At 35.9% G+C, this 18,009-nt stretch overlaps 1 non-coding gene across 1 annotated transcript; it reads right to left on the reverse strand.

Annotated features, from left to right (window-relative positions):
- Positions 1-12,374: 12,374 nt before the first annotated feature.
- On the reverse strand, positions 12,375-12,446 carry Trnat-ggu. The gene has a single exon. It is a non-coding gene; the product is annotated as a tRNA-Thr (tRNA).
- Positions 12,447-18,009: the final 5,563 nt, after the last annotated feature.

Consider the following 18,009-nt stretch of genomic DNA (forward strand, 5'->3'; position numbering starts at 1 on the left):
TCGATGTATGGGTGCCACACGAATTAACGCAAAAAAACCTCATGGACCGAATTTCCATCTGCGAATCGCTGCTGAATCGCAATAAAATCGACCCATTTCTGAAGCGGATGATTACTGGTGATGAAAAGTGGGTCACTTACGACAACGTCAAGCGAAAACGGTCGTGGTCGAATCGCGGTGAGCCGGCGCAAACGGTGGCCAAGCCAGGATTGACGGTCAGGAAGGTTTTACTGTGTGTTTGGTGGGATTGGCAGGGAATCATCTACTATGAGCTGCTCCCCTACGGCCAAACTCTTAATTCGGACCTGTACTGTCAACAATTGGACCGTCTGAAGGAAGAAATCGCCCAGAAGCGGCCAGCTTTGGCCAATAGGAGAGGAATTGTGTTCCATCAGGACAACGCCAGGCCACACACATCGATTGTAACTCGCCAGAAGCTCCGGGAACTTGGTTGGGAGGTTCTTATGCATCCACCTTATAGTCCGGACCTGGCACCAAGTGATTACCATTTGTTCCTGTCTATGGCGAATAATTTTGCTGGTGAAAAATTCGCCTAAAGAGAAGCTTGTGAAAATCGACTGTCCCAGTTTTTTGCCAATAGGGATGAGGGTTTCTATGAGAGAGGCATAATGAAATTACCTTCAAAATGGCAACAAGTTATCGAACAAAACGGTGCATATTTGACCTAAATCGGATCGTTCTAACTATGCTAAATAAAGCCTTCAATTTAATGCAAAAATAATGGATTTCTTTTTACTACACCTATTATTAACCCCGCAGATAAAGAATCGTTAATTCAAGCAATCTTATACACTAAATTAAGAGGTAGAGCCATGCAAGATTTCGAAACGCGAAACATCCAAACATTTGAAGAATTAAAAACACAACTCGAAACTTCCTATCAAGTAAAGCAAAGCACAACACACTTACAAATAGAATTCAATTCTTTAAAACAAAAGTCGAGCGAAACCGCCCAGGCATTCGGCCAATGTGTCGATGCCCTAGCCATGAAACTTTATGAGTCCATGGTGGAAGGGGAAGAACGGCCCCCTTCATTTAAACAAGTAATACACGAAATCATTCAAAAACAAGCACTAATAAATTTTCAAATCGGATTATGCGACGAATTAAAAATTCTGCTGGGATCACAACGATATACTTTGCTCAAAGAAGCGATAAATGGCGCGAGCGCAAAGGAGAAGTTTATCGGCCCACGAGCATCCGGCTTCTCTAATAAAAATAAATGCGACACTAAGCACACGCGACCAACTCGAGATACTAACATACAATGTTATAAATGCGGAAAATCTGGACACTACGGACGCGATTGCCGTAGCAGTAATAAATATACGTTACCAAAACCGGAAAAATCTACGCGAATAAATACTTTAAATAAATTCTACAAACATTGTAAAAAAACCGGACACAGCCGTGAGGAATGCTGGAGTTTAAACGGACATCCTAAAATAAATAACACTAACAACCGTAATTCCAAGCCGGTTAATAAAATAAAACATAAAGAAGGCGTGCGTGAGCAAAAGACTTCGCATAGACAAAGGAAAAAGAGCACCGACTCCTCAAGCGATAGCGAAAAGGAAGAGTAGGAGGAAGCAAGAAAGAAACAACCGCGACCTGCCTTAGAGGCGTAACGCATGTTAAAAATATGCATGCATCACAGAAGGACGAATTACTGCAAATAACATTACCAATCCACGAAGTGAAAGGCGAAAAAATCAACATGCTGTATGATTCCGGATCAACTATTTCTTTAATCAAATTAAAAAATCTAAAAAATAACGCAATGATTTACGAAGAAAAAATTGCACTCACCGGAATAAGTGGACATAAAATATATACATGAGGAAAAATGTACGCTATAATTAAGATAAATAATCATAAAATTAAACATGCCTTTTACATAATGAGAGACGATGTAGCGATAGAGCACGAAAGAATCTTAGGATTAGATTTCCTTACAAAGCAAACGGCAACATGCAACTACAAGAAAAAACAAATAACCATAAAAGATAGCACATTGAAATTACATTTATGTAGCAAAATCATTTTGAAACCACGCAGTGAAACAATAGTACGAGCCGCAGTCAATCACAATCGGACAGGGATACCGAGCCGAAGAAGCAACACCAGGAGTCTATATCGGAAATTGTCTGGTGGACACAAAAAATGTTTCCTGTGAGCATGATAAACACAACAGATAAAGAGATTGAAATGCCCACTCCAATAGTCACACTAGAAGAATACAAAGCAAATAAACAAAATACAAAGCAAATAAACAAAATAGAAACAAAAAGGAAGACTAAAAATACTATTTCTCGTAAACAACAAATTTGACAACTGCGAACTCAACACTTAAATAAAGAAGAAGAACGAACATTTATAGAAATCTGCGAAGAATACAACGATATATTCCATCTGGAAGGAGAACCACTGACGTGCACCGCGACGGTCGAGCATGAGATAAGCACGCGTGCCGACACCGCGCCGGTGAATGTGAAACCGATTACCCGAGAAGCATAAGGCGGAAATAAATCGACAAGTACAAGAAATGCTGCAAGAAATTATCAGGACAAGCACGAGTCAATGGAACGCACCATTATTAGTAGTGCCAAAGAAAGCAGATGCATCAGGAAAATCGAAACTCCGAGTAGTCATAGACTTCCGGAAATTAAATGAATTAACCATAGGCGACTCTTTCCGTTGCCTAATATTACTGATATTCTAGACCAACTGGGAAATGCAAAATATTTCAGTACATTAGATCTAGCGTCAGGATATCACCAGATCCCAATGGCTGAAAAGGATAAAAATAAAACAGCTTTCTCAACTCCCTACGGACATTACGAATTTAATCGAATGCCTTTTGGATTAAAGAATGCACCAGCGACTTTTCAAAGGCTGATGAATTCAGTATTAATGGGAATGCAAGGACTTAGATGCCTGGTCTACCTTGATGACATCGTCATATATGTATCAAGTTTACAAGAGCACAACAAGCAATTAAAAGAAGTTATGCAAAGATTGCGAAAAACTCATTTAAAATTACAGCCAGACAAATGCGAATTTTTACGCAAGGAGGTAATATATTTGGGTCATATTATTTCCGAAAACGGAATATCTCCAGACCCATCAAAATTAACGGCAATAGGAATTTCCTACGCCGAAAAAAGTGAAGGATATCCAATTCTTTATAGGATTAGCCAGATATTACAGAAAATTCATCGAAAATTTTTCAAAGATCGCAAAACCGCTAACAAAATTAACCAAAAAATCGGAAAAATTTATATGGACAATGGAACAGCAAGCAGCATTCGAAGCATTAAAAGAAAAACTAATGACTGCACCAGTGCTGAAATATCCTGATTTTACGGAAGAATTTATTGTGACTACCGATGCCTCCGACTATGCGATCGGAGCAGTGCTATCACAAGGAGAGGTAGGCAACGACCGACCGATTGCTTACGCCAGTAGAACAAAGGCGGAGCAAAATTATAACACTACGGAAAAAGAATTATTGGCAATTGTGTGGGCTGTTAAAGAGACCATTTTAGACCATACATATATGGAACAAAATTTAAGATTATCACAGACCATAAACCTTTAATATGGTTGTTCAATGTAAACGACCCCGGATCGAGATTAATCCGATGGAGGCTAAAACTCGAAGAATATGATTACGAAATCATACACAAGGCTGGAAGAGTAAACGTGAATGCCGACGCCTTAAGTCGCAACGCGATACCGGGACCATCGCTAGAAAAGGATGAAAAAATTCTAAAGATAGAAGAAGAAGAAGAAACAGATACTGATAATATAACAACATACACAGAAGAAGAGAAAAAGAGATATTATCAGAGTATCATGATGCACCTACAGGAGGGCATCAGGGAATTGAACGAACAATTAAAAGAATCCGATTACAACATAATTGGAGAGGACTAACAAAAGATGTCGAACAATATATTGCAAAGTGCGAATCTTGTCAAAAAAATAAATTATCAAGAAAAAACAAAGTACTGTTAGTAATCACGGACACGCCTAACAAACCGTTCGAAAAATGCGCCTTAGATATTGTCGGACCACTAACCATTACCAATAATGGAAATAAATACCTGTTGACTTTCTAGGATAATTTAACAAAATTCAGTAAAGCAATACCGATACCGAATCAGGAAGCAAATACCGTTAGCAAGGAATTCGTTACAAAAATAATTCTCGAGCACAGAATACCGGAAAAAATCCTGACGGATCAAGGAACGAATTTCATGAGCGAAATCTTTAAAAATACCTGTAAGCTATTGAAAATATTTATTATTAACACCAATAAAAGAAATAATTGACAATTTAAAGGAAGCAGCCTTACAGTTACCGTGAGGTTCATATTTCCCGTTCGACATAAAATACGATGAATGGCTAATTATAGAAAATTATATGGAAGTAAATGCGTATTGCGACAAAACAAATATATATACGATATTAAAATTTCCACTAATTACACAACCAATGTTTGACGTCTTAAATATAATTCCGTTACCGACACCTAACTACGAAAATAGTTTTATATATACAGGAGTAACTAATAAGCTGATTGCTGTAAATAAAGAAACACGTACCTATTTAATTCTAAGAAAACAAGAATTAGACGAATGTACGAATAATAATAATTTATACCTACACTCGCTAAACGATGGCTCAATGATACCGGCCTCTAACATTTTGTCTACCTCGTCGCGAATTACTTCTTAGACCTTCGGCGAAACGAGATAACACCTCTGTCTGACGGGCGCGAGATGACCGACATCGATTTTATGTTTGAAGAGATAAGTGACACCAAGACTAGCGGTGGTTTCCGGTACGTTTTTTGTCCTCCTTTATACGACGAGGGGCGATGTTTATCCATGGCGTCCCGGGGTTCAATTATTCAGGCGCTATTTCCTCCTCCGCTCGCCGGCGGGGAGCGCCGTGTCGCAGGCCGTTTCATGAAATCCCTCGACGTTACCTTCGCCTTCCAGATGTTCTCCAGCGGGTTGCCCGACATTTCATTAATACAAAAAAATACAAAAAATTAATAAAGGCACAAAATACAATAAAACCGCTCGTCTCTCCGGGGAGTTCGATATTGTATTGTGTTCGATTTGTATTGTTCTCGCAATCTGGCTTCTGGCGCGGCCGCTCGGCCCGCGCCCCGTCAAAGTTGCCGGGGCAGATGGACGCGCGACAAGATGGCAACGTCATAATATACAGGGTGGGCCATTTTAATTTCCCCAGCCAAATATTTCGGAAAATAATAAAAAATCAAAAAAATGTTTCAGACAAAAGTTGTATGGTTTCTAGGGGGAGATAAGATGGTACCATTGGTTTGACCTCGAAGAGTTACTTGAAGATCACATGAAGGTCACCTTCAATTTCTTAAATGGAACCTACATTTTCTCATTACATATTCTTGTAGCTTATCTCGAGAGCTTTCCAAAACACTATAATAAAATATTTTTTTATTGAGTACTTTTCGAGTTATGAGGCTTGAAATCATTTCTTAATTTAACATAAACCGTAATATATCTAGTAAAATATTCATTTTTCGATTATCTTGCTTTAATACTTTTATGTACAAAATAATGAGAGAAATCAATTGGTATAAAAAAACACATAGTTGTTTCAAAGAAAAAATATGTAATTGTTAATTGCAAATTACATATTTTTTCTTAAAAATAACTATGTGTTTTCTTTACACCAATTGATTCCTCCTTACTTTTGCGATATCCGCATCAATTAACACAACGATAGGTTCATCTTTTGTATCGACATCGGTGAGTTGTATTCCTTCTAGTTGCACTTCCTGTAGCCTCGGCTTATAGAAGGAATTTTCTCGCATATTTTTCTCTGACTTAATGCTACAAGGATATAAGAATAAGATCCGTCGATATTGCTTATGCTAACTCGATATTCTCTAGTAATGGACTTTAAGAATCTCCAAATAACATATGTACCATATGCTATTCGCCAATGACCTCAAATCCCATTTTCTCAGCATAATAGTCAAGAATATATGATCTATGTGAACCGTTATCAAAAATAGCTCTGACTATTTGTTTCTTACCTTGATTAAACAATTTCACACAAAGCGTCTGTAAAAATACTTTACTGGTAAGTGAAAAATTAGCAAGCGTAGATTGTTCTTTTATCTTGGAAAGTTCTTTTTCTTGATTAGCTTTTACAGAAGATTTGATGTTGTATTACAATACAAAAGCAAAACATGCTTCTTACCGCACCATGCGCATTTGCCTTTATATCTGCAATATTTATGACTGTATCCCGTCTTTGCACAATAAAAACAAGCATTTTTAATTTTAACGATTTTGCATCTATCTTCATAGGATATCTTTTTAGCCTTTTCGAACGATGCACTTTCATGATCTAGGTCACAAAATATACAAGAGTGCCTTGTCTTGTTTGGTTGCGAGAAGACTCGCAGCAGTAGCAATATCTTTCTGTTCATTCTTCACTTTCTTCTTGAATTTATCCTGATTAGTTGTAGACTCAATGTTTAATACAAAACCACTTATTGCCATAGCGATTCTTTCTTCGCTCATTACTAACGTCTGCAAAAATGACATTAGTTCATCTAGGCATTGCTTCGATGTAGAAGAATTAATCGCTTTCGTATTTCTCTGCCATACATGTAAGAGATTTTCTGGTAACAATTCAACCAAAGGATCGCAACACACATATCTGTTGTGACTCCTAGCGACTCTAAAGCTCGTAATTGTGTCTCGAGTTTATCATAAATGCTCGATAAGAGAACATGACCACTTGTTGTTATTGACTGAGTTAATACTAACTTGAGCATCTCTCGGACGTATACCTCGACAAGTAGATTCTCTTTATAAAAACGTGATTTCAAGCTGATAATAGCCTTATCGTAATTCGTCGTTTCAGCGGAAAATTGTTGACTAATATGCTCGCCCTGGAATCTTTCACCATTGCTTGTATCAGGTACTGAAATTTATCTTCTTTGGTTATATCCGAATCCTCATGAATGTGTTTGAACAAGTTCCTAAATTGCAACCACTCTTTGACATCTCCACTAAATTTTGGCAATTGTATTTTTGGCAGTTTGAACGTACGCGCATTGTCATTAGGAACATGTGCTACTTGTCCCGCGTCCTGTGAAAAAAACATTGCTTGAATCGGATTAGTCGCATTACTTATTGCAATTTTCGCTCGCTGATATTTCGTTCTGTAATCATCCGCAGCATCAGATTCTTGCATGAGGTCTTCTTCGCTATAATCGTTGTCGATCATAACCTCAAAAATCTTGCGATCAATTTCCTCGAGCTGGTCCGCTTTCTTCTTTACTATCTCGAAATATACTTGTAATTTCGCAATGTTCGGACTTCCACTTACCAACTCAGTATTCAATGAGCCTAGATGGCGGGTAAATGCCGCACGTGTAATAATACGGGATCTTTTCATCTTATCCATCGTGTCACCTTTTATTTCTCTCAAGAATATGTCACAAATGCTTTTCCAGTTCTGTCACGGTCGCCACTTAATGTAACATATATATATAAGACTATCTTGAGAATAAGAGACTCACCGATAATTATATTAGAAGTACTTTATTGCACGGTACTGTTACACGGTTTTTTCTCAGGATTTTTAACTGCTTGAAATCTTTGTCTGATATTCGCGACAAGAAGACAAAGGAACAATGGGCCCGTCCAAGGGTCCCGAATGGACTCGTACTCGCGCCCCGTTAGTGTCAGTCAATTCATGAGAGAGGGCAGTGCTATCTCTACTCGATATTATTTTTAACAGCGATGGCTACATTAATAACTTATATGCAAATATATTTAATCGCTATTGTTTACGTCCGGAATATTTGGACGATCTCAGTTTAGCTGAATGTGTTGTTACGTATGAATATATATCACGATTGAATAATTATGAAGAAGATGGAGATGTAGAAGTTTATAATGAAGAAAATGATATAATTCCAATTAAGTATATCCGTTCACAAGATGGTACGAGAATGAAACAACGTACATGGTCTGCAGTGTTAAAAACACAATATTATACTCAAATTAATAGTCACGAAACATTACACACTTTTATAGTTATTTAGTAGTTCATGTTCATTTCAGAAATGAAAAAGAATTACTTCAGGGATATGAATCGGCAGAACAAGCATTTAATGCAAAGCGTCATCTATTAAAACTTCTATGTAATCTCTATTAAAACCTCTACGTAAGGGGCAAAATATTGAGCAATTCCAATTTATAGAATGAGAATTACAAGAAGTTATAGCTCAAATTATTGCATTTGATGATGACAACACAAATATACGCAGTCTATGGTAGAAAAAGAAGATCGTGTACATTATATAATGGATAAATATAATAATAATACCGACTTGGATTTACACGATCCAATGAAGCAGATCGCGTTATTTCTGCAGAAGAATTCGTGCAAAATGTTAGAAATATGAATATAAAATAATCTAATTTATTTAACACAATTACTAATCATATTAAACAAGATATTCAAGGTTAAATTATTGAACCTTTACGATTGTTTATTATAAGAGGAGCAGGATGTGGAAAAACGTTTTTTTTTTTAAATGATGGAACAACAAATTAAGCGATGTTATACTCCTACTTTAGATCACTTGTTAAGGGGATCCTAAAATCGTATATATTACTGTTCAAATTTCATAATCATTATTAAAAATCGCATAGCCAAAATCCACATTTTTCTATACTAAAATCCGAAAATTCAAAATTAACGGGCGTCGAGAAACTTCTCGAAATACCTATTTTCTACAAAAACTCAACCGGTCTCGAATTATCTCTTATTTTTTCGACGCCTAAGAAACGCTTATCATGCTCGTTGACAATAACATTGTCAACCGTCGACGAAATCTAAGCAATATACGGGCATGCGCGCCCATATGTCACAATCAGCTGATTTTCAATCAGCTGTTCGAAAAAGATCGTACACATGACAATTGTAAAAATCTTAAGTCTTACGCCTTAAGTATCCTTAAAATCTCAGTGTAGACGACGCTTCAAGAGTCATCTACAATGGCCGTAGCATAAGGTTGTAAGGCGTAAGATTCAAGAAACTGACCAATCAAAGTCAAGTATGGCCGTGTTCCGAAATTGCTGCCAGTTTATTACTGAAACAGTTTATTACTACAACACTGAAAATATATAATATACGTAACGTGCACTATAAAATTTGCAGTACTGGTAATAATTTCGGAACACGGCTTATGAAGAGAATGCTCGGCTGTGATTGGACAATTTCTTAAGGCTTAGGGCGTAAATTATCTATTGTAAATCGGGATTAAAGGTTTGTCTGCATGGCCATAACATAAAATTGTAAGGCGTAAAACTCAAGAAATTGATCAATCACAGTCGAGTATTCTCTTAATATTTGACTGTGAGTGGTCAAGTTCTTGAATCTTACGCCTTACAACCTTAATCTACGGCCACTGTGGACGACCCTAAAACATTGTCTACAATGGCAGTAGAAATTATTAATTAAAGATGTAACTCAATAAATTGACCTATCACAATCGAGTATTATTTTAATGCTTGAATGTGATTGGTCAGTTCCTTAAGGTACTGCTTTAATCCGTTAATCCTACTGCCATTGTAGATGACGTGTTAAACGTCTTCTACAATGAGATTTTAAGGCGTAAAACTTAAGAAATTGACCATTCACAATCGAATATTCTCCTAATACTAGACCGTGATTGGTAAATATCTTAAAACTTATGCCTTAAAATTTTATTATAGACACTACATTAAGCGTCGTCTACAATGAAATTTTAATGCGACTTAAGGCGTAAGATTTAAGAAATTGACCAATTACAGTCAAGTATAAAGAGAATATTCGATTGTGATTGGTCAATTTCTTAAGTCTTACACCTTAAGTCTCCTCAAAATCTCAGTGTAGACGACGCTTCAAGAGTCGTCTACAATGGTCGTAGCATAAGGTTGTAAGGAGTAAGACTCAAGAAACTGACCAATCACAGTCAAGTATGGCCGTGTTCCGAAATTGCTGCCAGTTTACTGTCAACATTGAAAATATATAATATACGTAACGTGCACTATAGAATTTGCAGTAGACTGGTAATAATTTCGGAACGCGGCTTATGAAGAGAATGCTCGGCTGTGATTGGACAAATACTTAAAGCTTAGAGCTTAAATTATCTGTTGTAGATCGGGATTAAAGGTTCATCTGCAATGGCCGTAGCATAAGGTTCTAAGGCGTAAATCTCAAAAAATTGATCAATCACAATCAAGTATAATCTTAATATTTGACTGTGATTGATCATTTCCCAGATAGCACAAAGGTGAACATAAGTTCATAGGGAAATCATTTTAAAGAATACTTGTAGAATTAGATAAATGAATATCTGAAGAATTCTTGAAGAATTATTCATAATCAGTTCGTCTTGAAATATTCTTTATAAATTCATTTTAATGAATACTTTGCGACAGTACTATGAATACTTTGAGAATTTATAGGGAATTACTCGTTATTTTTCCACGCATGTGCGAGACTGTGTGTGTTTGGCTCGGACTTTATCTTGTAATTTCGTGCAGTGTGCTACATGTATTTTGCAATAAAAAGGTGGTAATATATTTATATATACAGGGTGTCAATTAAGTCCCGGGACGGCTGAATATTTTCTCATGTAAGGTATTTTTGAAAAAGGTCAAGGTCATTTCTGAAGTAATTTTCAACGAGGAATTCAACGGTGACCTTCAATTTGACCTTGAGCTTGACCTTCAAGGTTATTTGAAGGCCAAAGTGTTTTTTTTAAATAGGAACCCCTATTTTTGATTGTATATTCTTATAGCTGACCTCGAGAGCTTTCCAAAACACTATAACAAAATATTTTTCCCTCAAGCATTTATCGAGTTATGATGCTTCAAATCATTTCTTAATTTTACATAAACCGTAAAATATCTTGTAAAATATTCACTTTTCGATTATTTTACCTTAATACTTTTATGTACAAAATAATGAGAGGAATCAATTGGCGTAAAGAAAACATATAGTTGTTTTTAAGAAAAAATATGTAATTTGCAATTAACAATTCCATATTTTTTCTTAAAAACAACTGTATGTTTTCTTTAAACCAATTGATTCCTCTCATTATTTTGTACATAAAAGTATTAAGGTAAAATAATCGAAAAGTGAATATTTTACAAGATATTTTACGGTTTATGTAAAATTAAGAAATGATTTGAAGCATCATAACTCGATAAATGCTTGAGGGAAAAATATTTTATTATAGTGTTTTGGAAAGCTCTCGAGGTCAGCTATAAGAATATACAATCAAAAATAGGGATTCCTATTTTAAAAAAACACTTTGACCTTCAAATAACCTTGAAGGTCAAGCTCAAGGTCAAATTGAAGGTCACCGTTGAATTCCTCGTTGAAAATTACTTCAGAAATGACCTTGACCTTTTTCAAAAATACCTTACATGAGAAAATATTCAGCCGTCCCGGGACTTAATTGACACCCTGTATATATATATATTATTTCAGACTACAAAAGCACAGTGCTACATAATTATATTAATAATTGGGTATTATTTAATGGTAAGTATTAGTTGAACTAAATATATTCCTACTACCTAACCTCGAAATAAACGCATGCAATCTTTATTTTTGTTGTTTATTTATTCAGTAAACAAGCCGTTTTAGTTGGTTTGCCAACAGAGTCAATCAAAATCTCTATCTATTGATAAATTTGGATAAATATTTGTCTGCATGTAGTGCATGTTCTTTCAACAGGCGATTTCTGATTATGTCAATACAAACTTCTATTATATGTTCATATATTACTTTTATATATTACTTTTATATAGAATGTCTTATTCCTTTAGTCTTTCTAATGTATAATATAACCCCAAAAATTTACCTTTTTAAAAAAAGGTAAAAAAAGGGCGCCAAGTTCATGCACTAATTGTATCCAACTGTCATATTGTCTACAAAAATAGTGATATAAAAAAATTGCGCCAACTAAGAATAAAAATTTGTACAAGATAAATGGTAAAAAAAATTTTAATTAAAAAAACTTGGCGCTGCCAATTTTATTAATATATTGTTCAACTTAAAAGTCTAACAACATGATGATTAAGTAACGAGCAATAAGAGCCTACAAAACGCGGATGGCAATGCGTAAATTATTTCGAACATTAATTGTTCGCGAAAAATTTTTTTTTAAGACATATACACATATGCCAAGTTATAGATTCTCTTGGTTTGAGACTTCTATAACACCCCCTTTACCCCCCTGGAGAGATGTAGACAGGAAAAATATCGGGGCGAAGTCGCTGAATCGGGAATCGAACCCGAGTCTTTCGCTTACCGGGCGACTGCTCTTACCACTGAGCTATTCAGCCCCACACCGACACTTCTCCTGTACATTTTTATTAATCTGTGGAAATAATGAGAACACGATAATTAGCTCAACGTGTAGTTCTAAATAAATTGGTAAATAATTCGGCTCTATGTATTTAACAACATGATAATTAAGTAACGAGCAATAAGAGCCTACAAAACGCGGATGGCAATGCGTAAATTATTTCGAACATTAATTGTTCGCGAAAAATTTTTTTTTAAGACATATACACATATGCCAAGTTATAGATTCTCTTGGTTGGAGATGGGATGTGGAGGATGGATTGTGGGAGACGTGTGATGTGTGAGTGCTGAAGTTGTTAACTGTTTTGAGACGGAAGGAGCTGATCAAGGTCAGTAAAAAGTACGGAGAAGCGAAAGCGATAGTCGGGGAGGGGAGTGGCGAGTCGGTGAGAGTGTGGAGTGCGGAGGAAAGGAAAAGGTTGGAAGGTGAAATGAAAAAGTAAGGTTAGAATAACTGCGAGGCAGCTAAGGAAACTTTGAGGCGAGTACACAACAAAAGCGTGTACACAACACGAGGATCACAACCCTAAGACGGGCACACAAAGACAGACTAGACCTTAAAGCCCATTTGAAATCCTAACAGACTAGTGAATTAACGACGCATAGAACCGGCAGAGGGCAGTACGGAAGATGTGGACAGCACAATAATTGAAGTTGACAACAAGATAAAGAAGAGAGGCAGGCCAAAGGATATATCGAATAGGAGTAGGAGTAGCTCGGTAACGAGCAGAGATAGCAGCACTGGTAGAAGTGGAAACGAAAGCGGAAGTGAGGGAAATAATCGAATAACAACTTGGCTTAAGAAGAAAATCTCGGAGGAAGAAAAGAAGAAAAGGAAAGCGGAAAGTCCTGAACACGGAGGAAAAGAACCAAAAAAGAAGAACGAAGAACAAATGGAAGAAAACATGAGTATGGGCAAACAGGAGGATATAACGTTTAAAATGTTTAAAGAAATAAAGGATAAATTAGATTCAAGAGACGAAGAGGATAGAGGGAGATGGAAAAGCTTGGAACAAAAACTAGAGAAAATAGAGGAAGATAACAAAGTAATGAAAAAAATGATGAGAGATCTAGAAGCAGAGACAAACAAGAAACTAGAGAAAATGAGTAAAGAAATTGATGACATAAAAAGAAAGAGAGAGAAAAAGGAAGATATAAGTGAAATCAAAGTAAGCAAACTGGAGGAAGCGGTAAAAAAAATGCAAAGTGAAATAAAAGAAAAATCTCACAGCAATAGGCGAGAATATGATAGTAGAAAAGACATAAAAGAGAATGAAAAAATGAAGAAAGAATTGGAGTGGATTGTAGAGGAGGCAGAGAGAGAAAAAAGAAAGAAGAATGTAATAATCAAGGGATTAGAGATACAAGATAAGGAGGAACTAATAGAATGGCTCGCTCGAAAACTGGAAATAAAGGTAGAGATAAGGAAAATATGGAAAATAAGGAACGCAGAAAAAACTATAGGAATTCAACTGGTAAGCAAAGAGCAAAAGTTTGAAATAATGAAAAGAAAAAACAAGCTAAGAGGAGAAAAGGACAAAATCTATATAAGTGATGACGCTACATGGAAGGAGAGACAAAGCAAAAGAGAGGTGATCAAAAAGAGAAGAGAACTGGAGCTGAATGGCACGAAGTGTGACATAGGACATAATAAGATTATCACGGATAAAGAGGTTTTCTACTGGAACGAGAAAGTAGAAAAGTGATTTCGGAAAGGAAAGAGAGAAGCAAACATACAAAGAACTCAATAGAAAAAGAGAAAGAACATCAAGACCTGACAAAAAGAAAATAAGAGAGGAGGAAAAGAAAAACATAGAAATAATTTTCTGGAACGTTGCAGGTCTTACAAGTCTAGAAGAGGACGATTGGGAAAAACTGAGAAAATCTGATCTAATAAACATTTCAGAAACATGGATCGAAAAAGAGGACAAAATAATGGATTATAAGATGAAAAACTACGAATATATACAAATAAAGGCAAGAAGAGAAAAAAAGAGAGGAAGACCAAAAGGAGGCTTGGCGATGGCGCACAGGAAAAATTTAATAGCAAAAAAGTTAAAAATGGAGAAAGTGACAGACGAAGTAATGAAAATGGAAATCGATACAGGAAATGAAGTCATAATAGTAATAAGTACTTATATGAGAGAAAACAGGAAGGAAAATTACGAGAAAATATCTGAGATTATAGAAGAAAACAAAGACAGATATATTATAATAGGAGGAGACTTCAATGCGAGGACAGCAGAAAAAGGAGGAAGAATTGAAGACGACACTGCCGAAGAAAGCAGAACATCAGAGGACAAAGTAATAAATGAGGAGGGCAGAGTACTTATAAAATGGTTAGAAGAAAACGGCTTGTACATAATAAATGGGAATGTCTAAGGAGAGGAAAAAGGCAGTATGACTTATATCGGAGCGGTAGGAAGATCGGTAATTGATTACGTGATTACAAATCGAAAAGGAGAGGAAAGGATAGAAGAAATGGAAGTGGTAGAAGGAGTAGCGTCAAACCATTTAATGATTAAAGTAAGCTTAAGAATTGGAATGGAAAGAGAAGAAGAAATGGAAAAAGAGAAAGAGATAATCAAATGGTCAGACAATGAGATAGAAGAATATATGGAAAGACTTAAAAAAATAGGAAGCGTATTCGAATGGAAGGATTTAAGAAGAAAAATAAGAAACTCAATTCCAATAAAAAAAATAAAAGTTAAAAAGAGACCAGATGAAAAAAGATGGTGGGACGAGGAATGCCACTTTGCCAAGAAGGAACTGAAGGATGCTAAGAGAGGATACAGAGAAGATGAGACCAAAAAAGATCAGTACTTGGTCTACAGGAAAAAGTATAGAAACTTATTGGAAAAGAAGAAAACAAATTATAAAGAGAGAGAATGGATTGAAGCGAAGAATGATAAGTCAGGAAAGAAATTCTGGGAGATAATAAACAGACAAAGGAAAAGAAGAACGAAGATGAGTGACAAGATCAAAATAAACGAATGGAAAGAGCACTTTCAAGTCCAAATGGAGGGAACGGTAGAAAAAGACGTTGTAGAAATAGACAGGATAGCAAATCAAGAAAATGAAATAAGTTTAAAGGAAGTGAGGGATGTGATCAAAAGGTTGAAGAAAAAGAAAGCAGCAGGAGAGGACAAAATACCAAATGAAGCATGGCTATATGGGGAGGAGATAGTAAAAGAATTTCACAAGATAATAAACAAGATTTGGAACGGAGAGCAGAAACTACCAGAAGAATGGAAAATAGGCATAGTAACACCCATACATAAAAAAGGAGACATACATGACGTAAAGAACTATAGAGGAATAACGCTAATGGACACAGGATATAAAATCTATGCAGAGATAATCAGGAAGAGGTTGGAGAAGGAAATGGAAGAAAAGGAAATAATGGGAGAGACACAAACTGGATATAGAATAGGAAAAGGAACTTTAGAAGCTATATATATTGTGAAGACGGCCATGGAAGAGGAAACGAAGAAAGAAAAGGGAGAAATCTACCTATTCTTCGCAGATATGAAAGGAGCTTTTGATAAAATAAGAAGAGAAAAATTATGGGAACTAATGGAGAAAGATGAAATCAGTAGTAAATTGAGAGATAGAATAAAGGAGATATATAACGGAACGGCTTTTAAAATAAGGATAGATGAAAAATTATCAGAAGAAATAAACATGGAAAAAGGAGTGAGGCAGAGATGTCCGCTCAGTACAGCACTGTTTAACTTAGCTTTTGCAGATTTGGAAAGCACTATGAGAAGTGTACACTTAGGAGGAATAGTGATAGGAAGGAAGAAGGTTTGGACAGTCTCGTATGCGGATGACGTGGTGTTGCTAGCAAACAACGAAGGAGGAATAAAAGAAATGATTAAAAAATTCAGGAAATACATACAGGACAGAGGATTGGAACTGAACATAGATAAATCTAAAATCATGAGAGGAAGAAAAGCAGGAGGAAGGAAGAGAAACATAACATTCACATGGGAAGGAAAAGATATCGAGGAGGTGAAGGAATTCAACTATCTAGGATACACTTTACAAAGAAACAACGGAAATAAAGCACATATAAAGAATATAAGGAAGAAAGCAATGGCCGTTCTAGGAAAAGTATGGAGAAAGAAACTTCAAGGATAACTGGAAAAAAAGAATGTACTTGTTTGAAGTCTTGGTGGAGAGTATTATGATGGCATGGAGATATGGGGCTGGAAAGAGTATAAGGAAATTGAAGGTTTACAAGATAAATATATAAAATGGACACTAAAACTGGACAGAACGACACCTAGCCACATGCTTCACTTGGAAACAAAAAGAAATAAAGTTGCAACCAAATCAGGAATAAGAGCGGTAAAATACGAGGAAAAAATAATGAAAAGCGAAGGAAATGAACTGATTAAAGGGTGCATTAGAGTAAAGAATAAATTTAGCACAGAAATGAGAATAAACAAGAAAAGAGAAACATGTGAAAGATGGAAAACCGCAAGGAAAAAATACCTTGAAGAAAAAGGATGGTCGATAGATTATTATGATCTTGAAATGAAAAATGGAAGTGGAATTTGGATTAGGTTGAAAGACATTGGTGAATGTATGGAAAGACAGATATGGAGTGAGAAGCTAGAAAAATCAAAATTTGCGAAGGAATATAAAAACTTAGTACCAGAAGCCATGGAAAAACCAGAATATCTAAGTAAAGAAAATAATCGGAAAGGAGCTTTGGAAATGGAAGCAAGATTTAGATTAAGCACTGAAACGAGGGCAAACAAGTATTGGGAAGCGGAGGAGAATAGAAGGTGCAGACTATGCGGAAAAGAAGAAGAGACGCTTCAACATGTTTTCGAAACATGCGATATGACTGGAGAAAAACATGAAAGTTGGAGGCAACAGATAAATGGGGCACGAGCTTTGACAAGAATGTTGAGTATAGCAAGGAGAAGGAACAGAGAGGAGGAAGAATTTACATATCAGGTGGGAAAGAGGATGAGGAGAGGCTGAATGGGGAAACAAGTGTTGTACAAGGAACCTTATGTGGCGCACGCACCAACACAAATACTTATGGAACAAGTGTATATAAAATGTATATAACTCAAATGTTAATAAACGCAATTATTATTATTATTATTATTATTAAATTCTCTTGGTTTGAGACTTCTATAACACCCCCTTTACCCCCCTGAAGAGATGTAGACAGGAAAAATATCGGGGCGAAGTCGCTGAATCGGGAATCGAACCCGAGTCTTTCGCTTGCCGAGCGACTGCTCTTATCACTGAGCTATTCAGCCCCACACCGACACTTCTCCTGTACGTTTTTATTAATCTGTGGAAATAATGAGAACACGATAATTAGCTCAACGTGTAGTTCTAAATAAATTGGTAAATAATTCGGCTCTATGTATTTAACAACATGATAATTAAGTAACGAGCAATAAGAGCCTACAAAACGCGGATGGCAATGCGTAAATTATTTCGAACATTAATTGTTCGCGAAAAATTTTTTTTTAAGACATATACACATATGCCAAGTTATAGATTCTTTTG

Source organism: Camponotus floridanus, unplaced genomic scaffold (genome assembly GCF_003227725.1).
Source record: "Camponotus floridanus strain SB8 unplaced genomic scaffold, Cflo_v7.5 scaffold232, whole genome shotgun sequence".
NCBI lineage: Eukaryota > Metazoa > Arthropoda > Insecta > Hymenoptera > Formicidae > Camponotus > Camponotus floridanus.